Below are 15,514 nucleotides of genomic sequence, written 5' to 3' on the forward strand. Positions count from 1 at the left end.
TATAAAACAATATAGAAGGGATGAATTTTCGATAGCTTTAACGAGCCGAACAAAAAAAGCGCTCGATCGTTTTGTGCAATAATCCCTCAGGTCCAAAAAGTTTAAAATCTAGAGGAGGGATAGCACTTCCTGTCCCTTTAACGAGCTGGAAGGCCAAGGACTCGACAATCTTTTCATATTTTACGAGTCAGCTGAAAAGAGCTTAAAGGAGACTCGTCTTTTGAGGAACGAGTGATAAAACGGGTAGCAGCTGATTCCAGGTAAGGTTTGGAATTTTCCAATCACGGCAGTGTCACAAGGATGGCTAGTGAAATCACTCTTCACAGCTATTCTTCCAAATGGGTAAACAATCAAATGGAGGTGAATGATCGGCCAATGAAAAAGTGGAGGTGACGGTGCAAACACGACCAAGGCTTTAATGGCTGAAGTACTACATTCACGGTGGTTATTTACCGGGGAATAGTTCATTTTTTAAAGAGCTTAAATGCGGGTGGAAACATTTGCTCATGTCTTATGTTTATTTTTTAACGAGCTTGAACTATGTGCTAAAACTGCTCGATTAATCCAATCGTATGATAAGAATGTCTCACATCAAAATGGAAACTTTTAGAGTTTTGCCCCACATCCTTTCTTTATGTAAGTTAGGAAACGACCAATCCAAAAAACAGATAAATGATCGCACTTTGCTTGCATTCCAAAAGGTTTGCACGCCCCCAAGTATAGAACAAAGTTTCAAGGTCACCCTCTATTCGAGCTGACAAAACATTTGTTTTATCAGGAAGGGTATACCTCTTTCAGGCTACCCAAAGATTGCTCTATTCACAGCGCAAACAAAACACTTCTCTGGCGATGTCTACCAAGATAAACAAAGGTGAGCGGTGGCACTCGCCACCTCACATAACTTTGACAAGATAATCGTGTTCTAGAATAACCCCCTCTTCCAATCACGGGATGGGGGTACAGACTAGTCATATTCTCCCACGGAAACCTACCCTATACCTGAATTTTTCCTGCCGAAGCAGACCAGGGTGCATGCCCCCTGGGTTTCAGTCATATCCCTCCGAATCACTCGCGCTCATCGGGAGGACGGACTGGAGATTGAGACATTTCTTACGTGAAAAGACCATTCAGGGATGGTATATGACTATTTTCTCTGTATGATCCAGGGAACGAAAGCTGGTCCACGAGCTTGACCACTCTTCCTTCATGCGGAAAACACATTACTCTAAAGAGTGACGAGACAATTGCTCCCATGCAATAAATATAGTCTTGTCCAAGGAGTAGATTGTAATCCAGGGGTCCTTGAACTACCATTACATTCATGTGAACGGTTTTCCCTCTCAATGTTATGGGCACATCGGGAAGGATCCCTAATTGTCGACTGGTTCCTTTATCAAAGCTTGTCAGCTTTCTCATGTCAGGCAAAAGCGGTGGCGAACCAAGCGCTTTCCAAGCAGTTGAGGAAAGGGTACTCACAGAAGCCCCGTCATCTATGATGGTACTAGCCATAACCATTCTATATATTTGAGCAATAATTCGGAATGGTAGACTAGCTGGTAAACGGGGTCTGCCTAGTTGATTCCAGTCGAAGGAGACAACTAGGTTGCTTGGAGGTGGGACCGAACAGACGGCCGGGTACGACTCTGAAGAACTGCCTTCCTGCGATAAAGGAATGGGTAAATTGCCCCCATGTTCGTTGGAGTCTGTGCTTATGAAAAGAATTTGGACGGTGTCATCCTTGTTCTCTTCAGTGATTGTATCATCTGAAGATGGAACCTCTGAAGGCAAGACCGGGTCAACTGCCGCCTCAACCTTTTGAGTTTTGTCTGGTATGGATTTAGATGGTTCATCTTCAATGACAGATGCTTCGGCCGACCACCTGAGCGGGTCAGCCGGATTTTCGACTAGTGACGGACTCGGGAAGATTTTTTTATATCCAGGAGGAAGTCGTAATGGTGAAACTAGACGATCATCCAAAACTCTTTTAGCTTCGTCTAAGAAGGGACAACGGTAAACGACATGATCGCCTTCACACAGTTTACAAGGAAATCTATATTTTCCTTTTTGTCATGGGGCTTCACTTTCACTAGTCGACGATGTGTTTTAAACATGATCATCAGAGGTTGACGACACCAGGTTGTGCAAATGAGGAGACCAGTCCCTTAAGATCCGAGGGATGCAAGGACAATCTCTGTGAAAATGGTCTCCTTTGTCAAATGACACATGGAGATTTGGGCCTGGTCGGTGCAGTGTGTGGATTTTCGTTAGACGACACTCGTTTGCCCCCATTCACTTTTGGCTCCTTCCTTTTCTTCTCTTTCTTCTTCTTTTCCTTCTTCTCCTTAGGAACTTGACTTTTGGCTTTACCAGCCCCATCAAGCAAAGAGGAAGGAGGAGAGGAAGAATTGGAGGAAGTAGAAGGTTGGTGGGTAACTCTAGATTCGTCTAATTGCTGATTCGATTATTCAGGAATAGTGGTGTTTTGAACGACAGAGGTCGAGAAGAGCCATACAGGCAAACCAATTGTCAGTCCTGGAAGCGACAATGTTGCCATATGGGGTGCACCAACATCTCCCCAAGAGGAGAAGGGACTAGGATTTCCTCCAAGGGGAATTCCTTGGTTGGTAGACTCCATTTTCTCAACCCAAGGTCAACGTAGGAAAGGCTAGAATATTCTGTTTAAAATAAAATTTAGACGCTTTGACACAACTTGTTTTTTCATTTTTTAAGAGTCGAGAAAAAACAAAAGATGACTCTAGTCTCCTTCTATTTTTAATGAGCCTGAAGTGACAAGTGCTCAGATGGACCTTTTCCGTTAAGGAGTCTAAAAAGGAACGAAAGGGACTGCTCTGGAGATCTAGGTAGAGGGAGTACCAAAAAAATCGCAAAACTGCAGAATACTTTTTACGGTACGGCAGTCAATCTTCCCGAATGCTATGTTCAGTGCATTGTGATCGATAGGGCGGTAGACACGGCTTCCTATGGATAAAGGATTTAAGGCTACTGGCACTTATCGTCTCAAAGTGGAGGAATCACCCAACCATCAGTGAGGACAACAGTTACTAGGCTTTACGACGCCGGAATACGTCTCTAGCCTAGACCTCTAAATGTTGTACGTTAAGTTCCAAAGCGTTGTTAGATTCATTGAATTTATTTTAAGTTGATCTTGCTTATTAAGTTTGCCTTTTGGGTTCACCACGAGATGTAGATGTAATTCCAAAAATGCAATCTAAAGATGATAAACAAACTTTTACCTCTTTTGTGCAATGAAAATCCTAGATACTAGAGGAAAAGAAAGACACAATCTTTTCACAAAGAGCAAAGAACACATTGTTAATGAACTTTCCTAAATCAAGCCAAACAGACTGTCTATATGCAAATGCACATGCATGTATTTGTTTTCGACTTTCTTAGTATTGATGCTAAAAAGAAAGTTGATGTACAAATCTGAATTTCTTTTCAAGCGACAAATATAAACAAGCTCTTTTTTTTTGAAATAAAAAACAGAGATGATTACGACACCTTGCGATTTTGAAATGAGCACTTGTTCTTGACACTAGAAAATCACAAATTCAGACCAAAGGCAATAGTAACAGTATAATCGACCATCAATAACAATCAAACTTTCTCCTATGATCGAAATCGACACTTGCGACAGATCCAAATCAAAGGACGACAGTACGACTATTCTACTTTTGCAATGGAAAACTATAAACGACTCAACAAACACACAAAAACATCTACAGTTCTTTTGTACAAAGGAGGTGGAATAACAGCAAGGAAAAGGGGTTTTAAACAGACATATACTCATCACAGGCAGCAAAATTCAGAGATAAAACTGGAAAGGGAGAAGCACAAGAACCACAGTTGCACAGGGCTAGTCTGATCAGTGCACCTGTAACACATAGAAACTGAAATACAGCGCAGGTTTCCCTTTCGGGAAGTGCGCTGAAATTCAGGATCTCTTAACAGTACCTGCGCTAGGCCAGAAACGAGAATCTGTCCGGGTTCCGGGTCACAGTTTGCAGCTCACTCTTTGGTTTTTGGCCGAATAAAAGCAATCAGTAATGCACAATCAGGGGTAGATCTAAGGAGGATCTAAGAGCTATCACAAGGGCAATCAAATAGTTTTTGAATCAGCTGTTCAAATCATAAACAGATCCAGTGAATGGATTGAAGCAACAGATGTCTACTTTGCATTTGTTATGGAAAATGTAGTTCGAATGCTACTAATAAGTTTATGAAACAAACAACAAAGAATGATAAACAAACAAACTAATTAGACATTCTTCCCTAACGGAGTCGCCATTTTGTTACAGGGAAAAGTGTCTATTTAGAACTGCTCTATCCCACTAAGGTGTGATAGCTGCCTTAGTGATCCGGATTTAAAAAGGAACGCAAAAAATTACAGAGATAACCATATACACAAAGATGCAGCGGAAATAATACTTCATTTCATTAATGGAAAATACTGAAATATGCTTACAACTAGAAATGGAAATAAACCAGCTAGGCCGATGGTAGCTTATCTCTGAGAAGAGATGTGATGGCTACATGCCTCTGAACTGTGTTACAATGAGGCTCGAAGGCCTATTTATTGTTGAGAAACAATGGAAAACCCTTAACATTCCAAAACCTAACCCTAGGAGATGAAACGCCAAACTGTGGGCCCCGTTTGGGGGTAAATTGGTACATCAACTTCCCGGGGTCGTAACTTTGGCATATGATCTCTGTTTGACACGTACAATAGCTCATTAGAAAGATCTATCTGAGCACTATCATTATTGGAATTAGCAACATCGGTCCATTCGATGGACCCATGTTGCCCTCGGATTCCCCAAAAAACGTCGTTTAGGGCCTCAAAATGGCTCCAGAAGTTCAGGACCCGAAAAACTGCTAAAAATAGTAAGTTTTGCTACAATTAAGGAAACTGAAAATGCTGAGAAAGACAATGGTGGGGGTCCAGGTGGACTTGGAAAGTGGCCACCAATATCCACCTGGATCATTCCTCCCCCCTTAGGAAGAAATGGTCCCCATTGCGTTGAGCTCCTCCATAAGATGAGGAAACTTCTGCTGAACTTGTTCCCTGGTGAGCCACTTGCCCTGCTGAAGGAGTTGGCCTGCTTTGACAACTCGATACAGCTGGATATTCTGTTGGCCAGTGTTCTTGATCTGTGTGTCCATGATCCGATCAGTTGCAGCTTGTTCCATGCACTCTGGATTTAATTCTGTGGGTTTGAGTTGTTCTGCAATGTCGGATGTGTCTAGCAATGGTGGAAAGTATGGCCGAAGGCGGTACACATTGAACACTGGGTGCAGGCCAAGGAATGGGGGAATGCTGAGCTCAAATGCATTGTCTCCCATAGCCTTAGTAATGGTGTAAGGACCATATCGGAGTGGTCTCAATTTCCGATAGGCTCTAGTAAGGCGTTCCTTTTGCAAATGCAACCAGACTTTTTCACCCACCTGAAACTTGTGTGGCACCCATTGTTGTTCATGTCGGTGCTTGTACTTGGCATTTGATTTCTCAAGAATGTCATGGACCTGCTGGCGAATATGTTGGATGTGCTCAATGAAGTTGGTGGCCTTACCTGTTTCGGACTGGACATGAGCTGAATTCATGTGAGTAGCTGCAAGGGGCATGGCCACATCAATGGGGCATAGTGGCTGGAATCCCAAACCCACCTAAAAAGGGCTATGGCTAGTGGAGCTGTGAAGAGCTCAGTTGTAGCTGTGATGAACATAGGGGAGGCTCTCATCCTATGTGCGTGGATGCTTTGAGTTATACATGTGCAGAATGTGCACAATCATCCCGTTGACAACCTCTGTCTGGCCATCAGTTTGAGGATGGAAGGCTGTGGACTTCGTGAGTTTGGTGTCCAGCATTGACCAGAGACTGGACCAAAATGTGCTGAGAAACCGATTGTCCGAATTTGAGATGATAGACTGTGGGATCCCAAAGTGCACCCACACTCGTTCAAAGAAGAGTTTAGCAGTGGCTTCTGCTGTGATATTCTTCTTGCAGGCCATCATAATGGCCATCTTCGAGAACCTATCGACGACCACAAAAACACAGTCATTTCCATGCTTAGTGGAAGGAAGGCCTGACATGTAGTCCATGGAGATGGATTCCCAAGGTCGACTAGGGGTAGGCAATGGGGTATAGAGGTCGTGCTTCTTAATGGTCAGTTTGGCAATGGCACAGGCAGTACATGATCGGATGTACTTCCCAACATCCTCTCGAAGATTCAGCCAATAGAAATAATTTTGCAGTACTTCCACTGTTTTCTCGACCCCGAAATACCCAGCAGCCTGACTGTAGTGTGCTTCCCAAATCATCTTGGCACGCTCGCTTGAAGGAACACAAAGGTGACTGAGGTGGCATAATAAGGCGTCCTGGAGGTGAAAATCTGCAACATGCCGACCCTCCAAGAGTGTCTGGTATGTGTGGCCAAATTCTGGGTCGCTTTTGTAGAGAAGTGGCCAATCAGAAGTCTCGTGCCCACAAGAGTTGAGCAAGGTGGTTAGCGCCATGATCGGTGGCCGACTGAGGCAATTTGCAACATTATTGGTGCTGCCCTTTTATACTTGATATTCAAGTGAAACTTTTGCAGGTATGTAGACCACTTCTGATGGCGATCATTCTGCAATTTCCCTTGGGTCTGTATGAACTGCAGAGGTCGGTGGTCTGTGTGGATGACCGTTTCCTTCCCCAAAATGTAATGCTTCCATTGTCGGCAGGCCTGTACAATGGAATACATCTCTTTATCATAAGTGGGGTACTTCCAGACTGTGTCTGAAAGTGTTTCACTGTGATATGCCACTGGATGTCCATGTTGAGTAAGGACTGCCCCAATAGCATAGTCAGAGGCATATGTCTCGACCTCAAATGGTTGTTGTAAATCTGGTAACGCGAGCACTGCTGCTGTGCAGAGGCGATCCTTCAACTCCGTGAATGCCTTCTGTTGAGATTCAGACCAAAAGAATTTTGCTTTCGCCCCGCCCTTGGTGACTTGACTCAAGGGCCAAGAAATATGAGAAAACCCGAACACAAACCTGCGGTAGAAGCTGGCAAGACCTAGAAAGCTGTGGAGCTCTCTTAGAGTGGTTGGAGAGGGCCAATCCCGAATGACTTGGATCTTGGCTGGATCGACATGCACCCCCTGTTCATCAATGATGTATCCCAGATACTGAACCTGGGTCATGCCAAAAGTGCATTTCTCCAAATTGGCACATAGCTTGTGTTGCCGTAGTGTTTGGAGAACCTGTCGGATGTGGTGGAGGTGCACTTCCAAACTCTGGCTGAAGATCAGAATGTCATCCAAGTATACTACTAAAAAGAAGTTAGTGAATGGCCGCAAGATGTCATCCATTAGCCTCATAAAGGTTGTAGGAGCATTCGTCAATCCGAAAGGCATGACCAACCATTCGAAGAGGCCCTCCTTGGATTTGAAGGAAGCCTTCCACACATCGGAGGGTTCGATTGGTACCTGGTGATATCCTGACTTCAGATCGATCTTGCTGAAATATTTCGCCCCCTTTAGTTGGTCTAGGATGTCATCAATCCGCGGGATCGGGTACCTATTACGGACAGTGATCTTGTTTAGCGCCCGATAGTCAATACAGAGTCTCCACATCCCATCCTTCTTCTGTACCAACATGATCGGGCTCCCACAGGGCGATGAACTCGGACGGATGTGACCTTTCTGCAGGAGCTCCTGAATTTGCCTCTTGATTTCATTGTTCTCTAGAACGGAGCGCCGATAAATTGGTCCATTGGGTAGCGGCGCACCTGGGGTCAGATCGATGGAGTGCTTGACTTGACAGTGCAGAGGAACCCCTGCCGGGGAGGTGAAGATGTCCTCGTACTCCTCCACAATCTTTTCCATCTGTAGTTGTCGTGCAGAGGGACCTCGTTTAGAGGCCGCGGCCACTGTGTTCTTTTTTCCTTGAGGGTGTATCATCAGGAAAACAAATTTCCTGGTTTTGTAAATGATCTTACTGAATTGTTTTGCAGTAATCAAAGAGATGGCGGCAGGTGGTCCTACCTCTGGTATCCTGAACAACTTATTTCCCAATGTAATAATAGCAGCATGGGGCCTTGATTCATACACATCATGTCGCTTCCACAAGTATGGTTGTCCTAGTAATACATCACAAACTTCAAGGGGAGAAATGTCATCCAATACCTCATCCGTGAAGGGCTTGATTTTGTATGGAAGGTGACACTGTTGGCTCACACGAAGATCTCGTCCTTGGTGAAGCCACCCAATGGTGTATGGTTGCAGATGTGCTATGGTCGGTAAGCCCAACCGCTTCACGACCTCTGCCGAAATGAGGTTCTTTTGACTCCCGCTATCAACAATGAACCATATCGGGGAGCTCTTTACCCACATCTAGGAGTGGAAGAGACGCTCCTCCTCCTCTGGATCTTCGAGTTCATTTTTCGGGATCTTTGCAGTAGCAACAGTGGCGTTGGGATCCGCATCAATGATCTGCTTCCCTTTTTCATACCCCTTATCGGATTCTGACTTAGAGTCAAAACATGCATATGATTCTGAAACCTTTAGCTCAGCCACCAGTGACTGCTTGGCCCGACACTCACTTGTGTTGTGAGTGGAGCTCTTATGGAACTCGCACCATTTTCCAGTGTCCTTTCTCGGCTTCACGACGCTGTTCTTTGCTTGCAGCTTCGGCTGGTTGTCTTGGCTGTCTCGCCTTGGCTTTGTCCTTTGTTCTGTGGTATAGGGGCACCTTTCCCCTGCTTTGGATTCGTAGATCCAAAGTCTCGCTTCTTTTGTTTAAACTTCTGCTCGACCTTGACGGCATATCAGTATGCTGCGCCGAGCGAGGGGATGTTTACGAATTGTATTTCTTCCTGGATGTAATTGTGCAGGCAGCCACGGTATTTGAGTATCAAAGTTTGCTCCGAATCCTTGATACCCAACTTTGTGCGAAGGGTATGGAAAGATTGGTGAACTCCGGCACGTCTTGGTCCCTTCCCTGCCGCAGCGTCGTCCACTTTATGTATTCATCCTCATAGCTTCCGACAGGGTATTACTGCTCCTTGATGGCATCCCGCAACGAATCCCAGGTGGGTGCGGCTAAAAATAGTGAGCCAGTACTTTCATCCTTCTGCTCGCAGTAGGTTTCCCACCAGTCCTTGACGTGGGGGGCTGCTTTGAGAAGAGCAAAAACAATCTTTTCCTGACTCGAAATTTCATGAACAGAAAAATAACCCTCTAGCAGATTTAACCATTTATCTACGGTATCTGCGTCTATCTGACCCTTGAATATGGGGATTTCAAAATTAACTTGTACCTTAAAGGGTGTGGCATTTCCAGAGTAGCTGCTGGAAGCAGATGCATTGCTTCTGGGTAGCCGCTGAAGGATCTGGGCAAAGCTATCCATCATCGCGTTCCGTTGTTGCTCGATGGCTTCTTCGAGCAAGATTTTGATGGGATCTCCTGCCCCCTCGTCTTTCTTCTCGTCCGCCATGGGAGGCTGTCGGGATTTGCGAGGCTGGTCTTGCAAAGGTTCAACCAGTTCAAGTCCTAACTCCTTATATCCCGACCTTGTTGGGGACATGCAAAGAAAAACAGAGAAAAAGCAGACCGCTCTGATACCACTGATCCGGATTTAAACAGGAACGCAACAAATTACAGAGATAACCATATACAAAAAGATGCAGGGGAAATAATACTTCATTTCATTAATGGAAAATACAGAAATATGCTTACAACTAGAAATGGAAATAAACCAACTAGGGCGATGGTAGATTATCTCTGAGAAGAGATGTGATGGCTACATGCCTCTGAACTGTGTTACAATGAGGCTCGAAGGCCTATTTATTGTTGAGAAACAATGGAAAACCCTTAACATTCCAAAACCTAACCCTAGGAGATGAAACGCCAAACTGTGGGCCCCGTTTGGGGGTAAATTGGTACATCAACTTCTCGGGGTCATAACTTTGGCATATGATCTCCGTTTGACGCGTACAATAGCTCATTAGAAAGATCTATCTGAGCACTATCATTGTTGGAATGGGCAACATCGATCCATTCCATGGACCAATGTTGCCCCCGGATTCCCCAAAAAATGTCGTTTAGGGCCTCAAAATGGCTCCGGAAGTTCAGGGCCCGAAAAACTACTAAAAATAGTAAGTTGTGCTACAATTAAGGAAACTGAAAATGATGAGAAAGACAATGGTGGGGGTCCAGGTGGACTTGGAAGGTGGCCACCAATATCCACCTGGACCACTTAGAAACAAACAGAGAAAAACTACTTTTGTATTTCCTTTATGAACTATAGATAGAGAGGAATAGAAAGAACCAACCTATATCTTGCACTAATCCTTTGATCTAATCCCTCTCTTCTTTGACAGTCTCCAGCTACCTGCTCCCTTACTTCCCCAGCTTTACAAAGTACCTGTAAGATCACAGAACAAGAACCCTATACAAAGACATGGATCTATATTCATAAACAACTTAGGATCAGATTTAAGTTAACCATACAAATGTAACAAGCATCAATGATACAAAAGCATGGAGGAAAAACTCAAATAGTTTTTATTGATAAACAAGAAAAGATCCAGGAGGAGTTCCAACCGGTGGTTCCTGACCCAGCATCAACCTCCCAGCAAAGAAGCCCCTCTTCACCTCAAACAAAGCATAGATCACCCAATACTCTGATGTTTGTCTCAAAACCAACAGCAATTCCTTACAATATGCAAAATTCCAGCCTTTGGATCTCTGAGATGAGGAATCCTTATATAGATATGTGTAAGGAGGATGAGTCAGCTTGTGATTTGATTAGTGTCTTCTCCCTGTCAGTTCTTGCTTCCACTTAGAGACTGAAGGCCTCTTACTCATCCTTGGTCGAATTCAGTGAAGCAAGTGTCACAGGAGAAGATTCTGGAAGCTTCCATTGTCTCTCCACCTCGCGGAATGACACTACCATTTTTCATTTCTCACCCATCGCACCCCACAGAAGGGACTTTTGAAATGCATCGCACCCTCACATTGTATTTAGGTGCAATGCAACACACCTAGCCAGTGGAGCAGCTGAAATGATCCTGTTTTGACTTATTCTGAGCAGTTCCTGGTGGAGAACTTCTGGGAGAAGCTGTAATCTGTTGACCTTGTTCCTTTAGGGTTTAGAACAACACTTTTAGGGACTTAGGAGCCCTTGGTTTATGGACATTTCATGCTTGGAGTGGTAAGGCACAAAAATGTCTATAACAATTGGATAGACTACATGTGGTATGGAGGGTAAGAAATTCCTTATTTTAGACTTCTCGTATGGATTCTGACCTATGTTAGTTGGGTGTTAGGCAATCTGTGGCTTTTGTCGGGCGTAGTTTATGCAGGAAGTGCACTACGAGCGACAATATATATGTTTTTTATTATGACTACTACCTCGGGTATATTTTCACTATTTTTGTGACACGTGGAAGATGCCTCACTATTATGGTTTCGAGAGACGAGGGGGCAGAGCAGGTGGTAGAAGCCAATCTAGCAAAACCCTTAGACTGGTTTCTACTCTAGGAAAGGAAGTGACACTTTTGTCTATAGGCACCCCTAATTTTCCCAAGTGTGAGCTTGGCTAGGTGGATTTTGGAGAAGATATTATGAAACACAAATTTCTTGTGGTGCAGCTCACCATGAAAAAACATGAATACATAAATGAATTATCTCTTTTCTAAATGATATATAAAGAAATGAGTGGTAAATGCATAACAAATTGATAATCTTGCAAAGGGGCCAATGGGGCCTTCACAAAAATTTGGACTCTATGGAGGGTCATATGGTCCATATGGAGAGACATGTCCACTGTGAATTCAAACTCCCAATACCTCCTCATTTACTTCCAAAAAAAATATTTTTTATAACCTATTCATATACTTAATGGTTTTTTGATGTACTTTGATATTGCTCGTGTTTTGATCCTTATTCCCTTTCCTTTTATGGATGGTTAAATCATTTTGGAAGTGTATGATGTTTTTTCAAAACTACCTACTCAACAACAAATCTAGTAAGATAAAGGCTACTAAGAATTTTGAAATCCATGGATAAAAATGTAAACATTTTGCATAATAAAAAAGTTTGACACACAAAAAAAGCACTTCTAATGTCATATTGTACAATTTAAATGCATATTTCAAAGATGTAAAAACAAATGTTATAGATATCAACATAATATTATAATAATGCGTATTAATATTTACTCTCAATGTACTTATACAAATTGTATTTACTAAGTTTTTCCTTCACAAAGAATTAAATTGTATATAACTAAACTAATAACTAATAATTGGATTACATATAACTAAAATAATAACTAAATATTTATATTTTGTTAAAATATAATTAAAATTTTATTTTTTAAAGAGTATCTATTATTTAATTATCTTTTAAATTTATTTTTTGGAAAATAAATTTGGTATTTAGGAAAATTATTTATTTATTCATAAATACTTATGGTATATGTTACTTTTAACATTATGTCAAGTTATGTTAAAGTCATCTTTCATTAGGATACTGAGGCAACTGAATAAGGAATCTAATTATAATTTTAAACGCTCTCAATGGGATGCTTAGGACTTATTATTAGTCCCTGCTTATGGTAGTGTAGGGACTATTAGCGTTCGATTGGTAGTTGATTCGCTATTAATTCATGCGTTGACCGTAAATTTGTACCGGTTAATTACTCTTTAACCAAAGTTTATGCTGGGCACTTTCTCTACAAGAAAATTTTAACCAAAGTTTTCTATTTACCCTTTTATTGCCCGTATCACTTGCCCCGATGTTATTTTAGTGTGGGCAACTTAATTTATCCCAAGTTTCAAAATTGGCATGTGGACGTTGAATAAACCCAACACCATTACACTTGTCATCATTCGTTGACACGATTGTTTATAGCTGTCGACATCTCTTCATTCCACCGCCCTCTATCTTCTTTCAGGTTAGCAAACACATTGTAGATTCAGGTTAGAAAACACATTGGTCATCCACTTGCGTATGTTAGCAAATGTTTCAGGTGTTTCAGGAAGCTAAGTTTCAAGTGTTTTAGGAAAGACCATAGTTATTGCAGAAGCTCTAATAGAAAGAAAATTATGCAGCACAAGTAGTGGCAATAGGAGTTCCAACGCTTCGGAGGGCGTGAGTAGTATCTGGTAACCTGGCGTGTTGGTATAACTGTTGGAAGGAACTAGAACTAATTCCAACTACCCGCAACTAGACTTCAACAGAAGGTTTAAATGCAGTTTCTAGAAGTCATTGACAATGGGAAAAGCTTCCTGAAAAAGACACCGCCCCAATAAATCTCCAGAACTTTCTATTTCATGTATAAAAACCTGTTTAATCAGTGAACGAAAGCAATATGTGTTTTCTGTGTTCAGTGTTTGAGTCCTTGCTATCTCTAATATAGCATCAGAGCAATATCCAATTTAGTATGAGAGCTGAGGGTGTGATCTCAGTGAGTATTGGTGAGCCGTGAGCGAGGGCGACTGAGCCGTGAGCTTGTAGTGAGGGTTGTATGAGCAGTGGTCACTGATTTCTGAGTTGTGGAGTGTAGTGAACCTGAAGTGGACTTGAGGACAGTTTGAGTCCTGTGTTGCTGGGATGTTAGAGTAGTGAGGTAAGTGCCAAGAAGAGGAGCATGTGATGCCTTGTGCTGAGTCCAATTGCGTGTGGCGCAGGTTTGAGGCTCAGGCGAGTTATGAGGTAGTTTTGTTGTGGACAGGAGTGTTGTTCAAAAGCGTGAAGGGATTTTTGTGTGAGGGCGCATAAGAGAGCTGAGTCACCTTCAGAGTCTGCCAAAGTATTTTCTTGGCCTATGGAGTAAAGCCTGCCATGTCGGTGAGGTCGTTGTTGCTGTTTTGAAGAGAGCTTTTAGAAGAGGTTGAGTGTTGTGTTGTGGAGCTGTGTGCTCATCGAGTTGGGAGCTGTGTGCTCAACCTGTTGTTGGCTCAGCGAGTTGCAATTTAACTCTTGCTACCTCTGAACATTAAGTTGTGAAGGTGAAAGCTACAAGTATCATGCTTGCTGTAAGTGTTCAAGATATCCACTGTTCTCTTCCCATAAAGAATTGACAGTGCAATTGTTGATTGGGTGTTAAGAAGAGCGTGTGAATGCTGGTAGGGCAAGCGTGAGAGTCGAGAGTCATGAGGAAGAATTTTGTGTGGAGTCTTTAATTCTGTTATTCTTCAATTCTGTTCTCTAAAGAAAAGAGCTCTGCTCTTATCTTGGTAATGGAAAGCAAGCAGATTGTTGTTTGATCTGGAAAGCCGCGGACTAGTGCAAAATGAGGTGCACTTGTAACTGATATAGAGCCTGCATACTGTAATGCAGTGAGCGGCCAACGTCTATGATCGAGTTGTACGGTATTAGAGTGTGATGTTGTGGGTGTTGCCAATCTGATCGTTGCTGTGATGAGCATGTTATTGTGGTCGTGGGGACCTTGGCTAGTGAATCTATGTGCCTTTTGGAGAAGTTGTATGTTGTTGTCATGAAGTAAAGCCGAGTAGAGAGTTGATATGTCACCAGAGGGAAACTGTGTGCTATTTTTGTTGTTGTAGTGCCAGAGGGCCGATATCTGTGGGTAGAATTTTTCTTTAGAGTGCGGTGAGGAGTCTCTTGTGGCCTGGACATTTGAACACTGGTGTGTTGCCTGCTAAGAAGCTAGCCGTGAGAAGGAGTGCGTGTAAAGACCTGGAGTCTTGCTGCGGATTGAAGGGCGTTGATGTTGAAAGAGTGTGAGCACTGCGTGGAGATGATTCTTTGCAAAAATCGTGCAAGTGGGTCTGTTCAAGAGAGTGCTGTTAGTGAGCACTGTTTGTGACAGCTAGAAGAAGGTCACTGGTCTGATTGGAGGAGCCTGGAGGGCCAAGGAGAGCCGAGAGAGGCAGTAGAAGAGGCGTTTTGTTTGAAGTGTGGATGCTGAAGGAGCTTAAAGGCCGAGGAGTGGAGACAGTTGTGAAGGTCTCGGAGAGCGAGATCCGATTTGTGTGTGAATAGTGGTGGATTGTGTGCCACCTGGGAGTGTTGTGAATTTGTTTGTTGCAGTGCGTTGCATGGAGGTGTTGTTTGTTGTCTGATCCCTTGAAGAAATTGTTGGAGAGTGCAGTTCCAAAGGCATATTAGTGTTGGAATGTTGAGCCTAGAGAAGCATCCAAAGTAGATTGTGTGGTGTGAGAATTTGTATAAGGGAACGCTGGGAAGCTACGTGGAGCTGGAGTGGCTTTAGTGGCGTGGAGTTTCGAGCCCATGGCATTCTTAGGAGTTGTGCTGCGTAGCAGCTGTTCTACTGCTTATTGAAGATTAAGATGAGGGTTTACGTCTGATTTGTGTGGTTAATTGTTGTTGAAAGAGGCGTGAAAGCCTAGGAGTTTTTCATTTGAACTGTTGTAGCGTAGAGAAGACAGTCTCGGAGAGAATTGAAACAAATGAAGAGAAAGAATGAAATGGCAATAGCTGCAGAAGAATATGAAATACTTCAACCAATAGTAGATCTG

Source organism: Pinus tabuliformis, chromosome 2_1 (assembly GCF_031772625.1).
Source record: "Pinus tabuliformis cultivar Carrire ecotype Pingquan chromosome 2_1, CPIR1, whole genome shotgun sequence".
Taxonomy (NCBI): Eukaryota; Viridiplantae; Streptophyta; class Pinopsida; order Pinales; family Pinaceae; genus Pinus; species Pinus tabuliformis.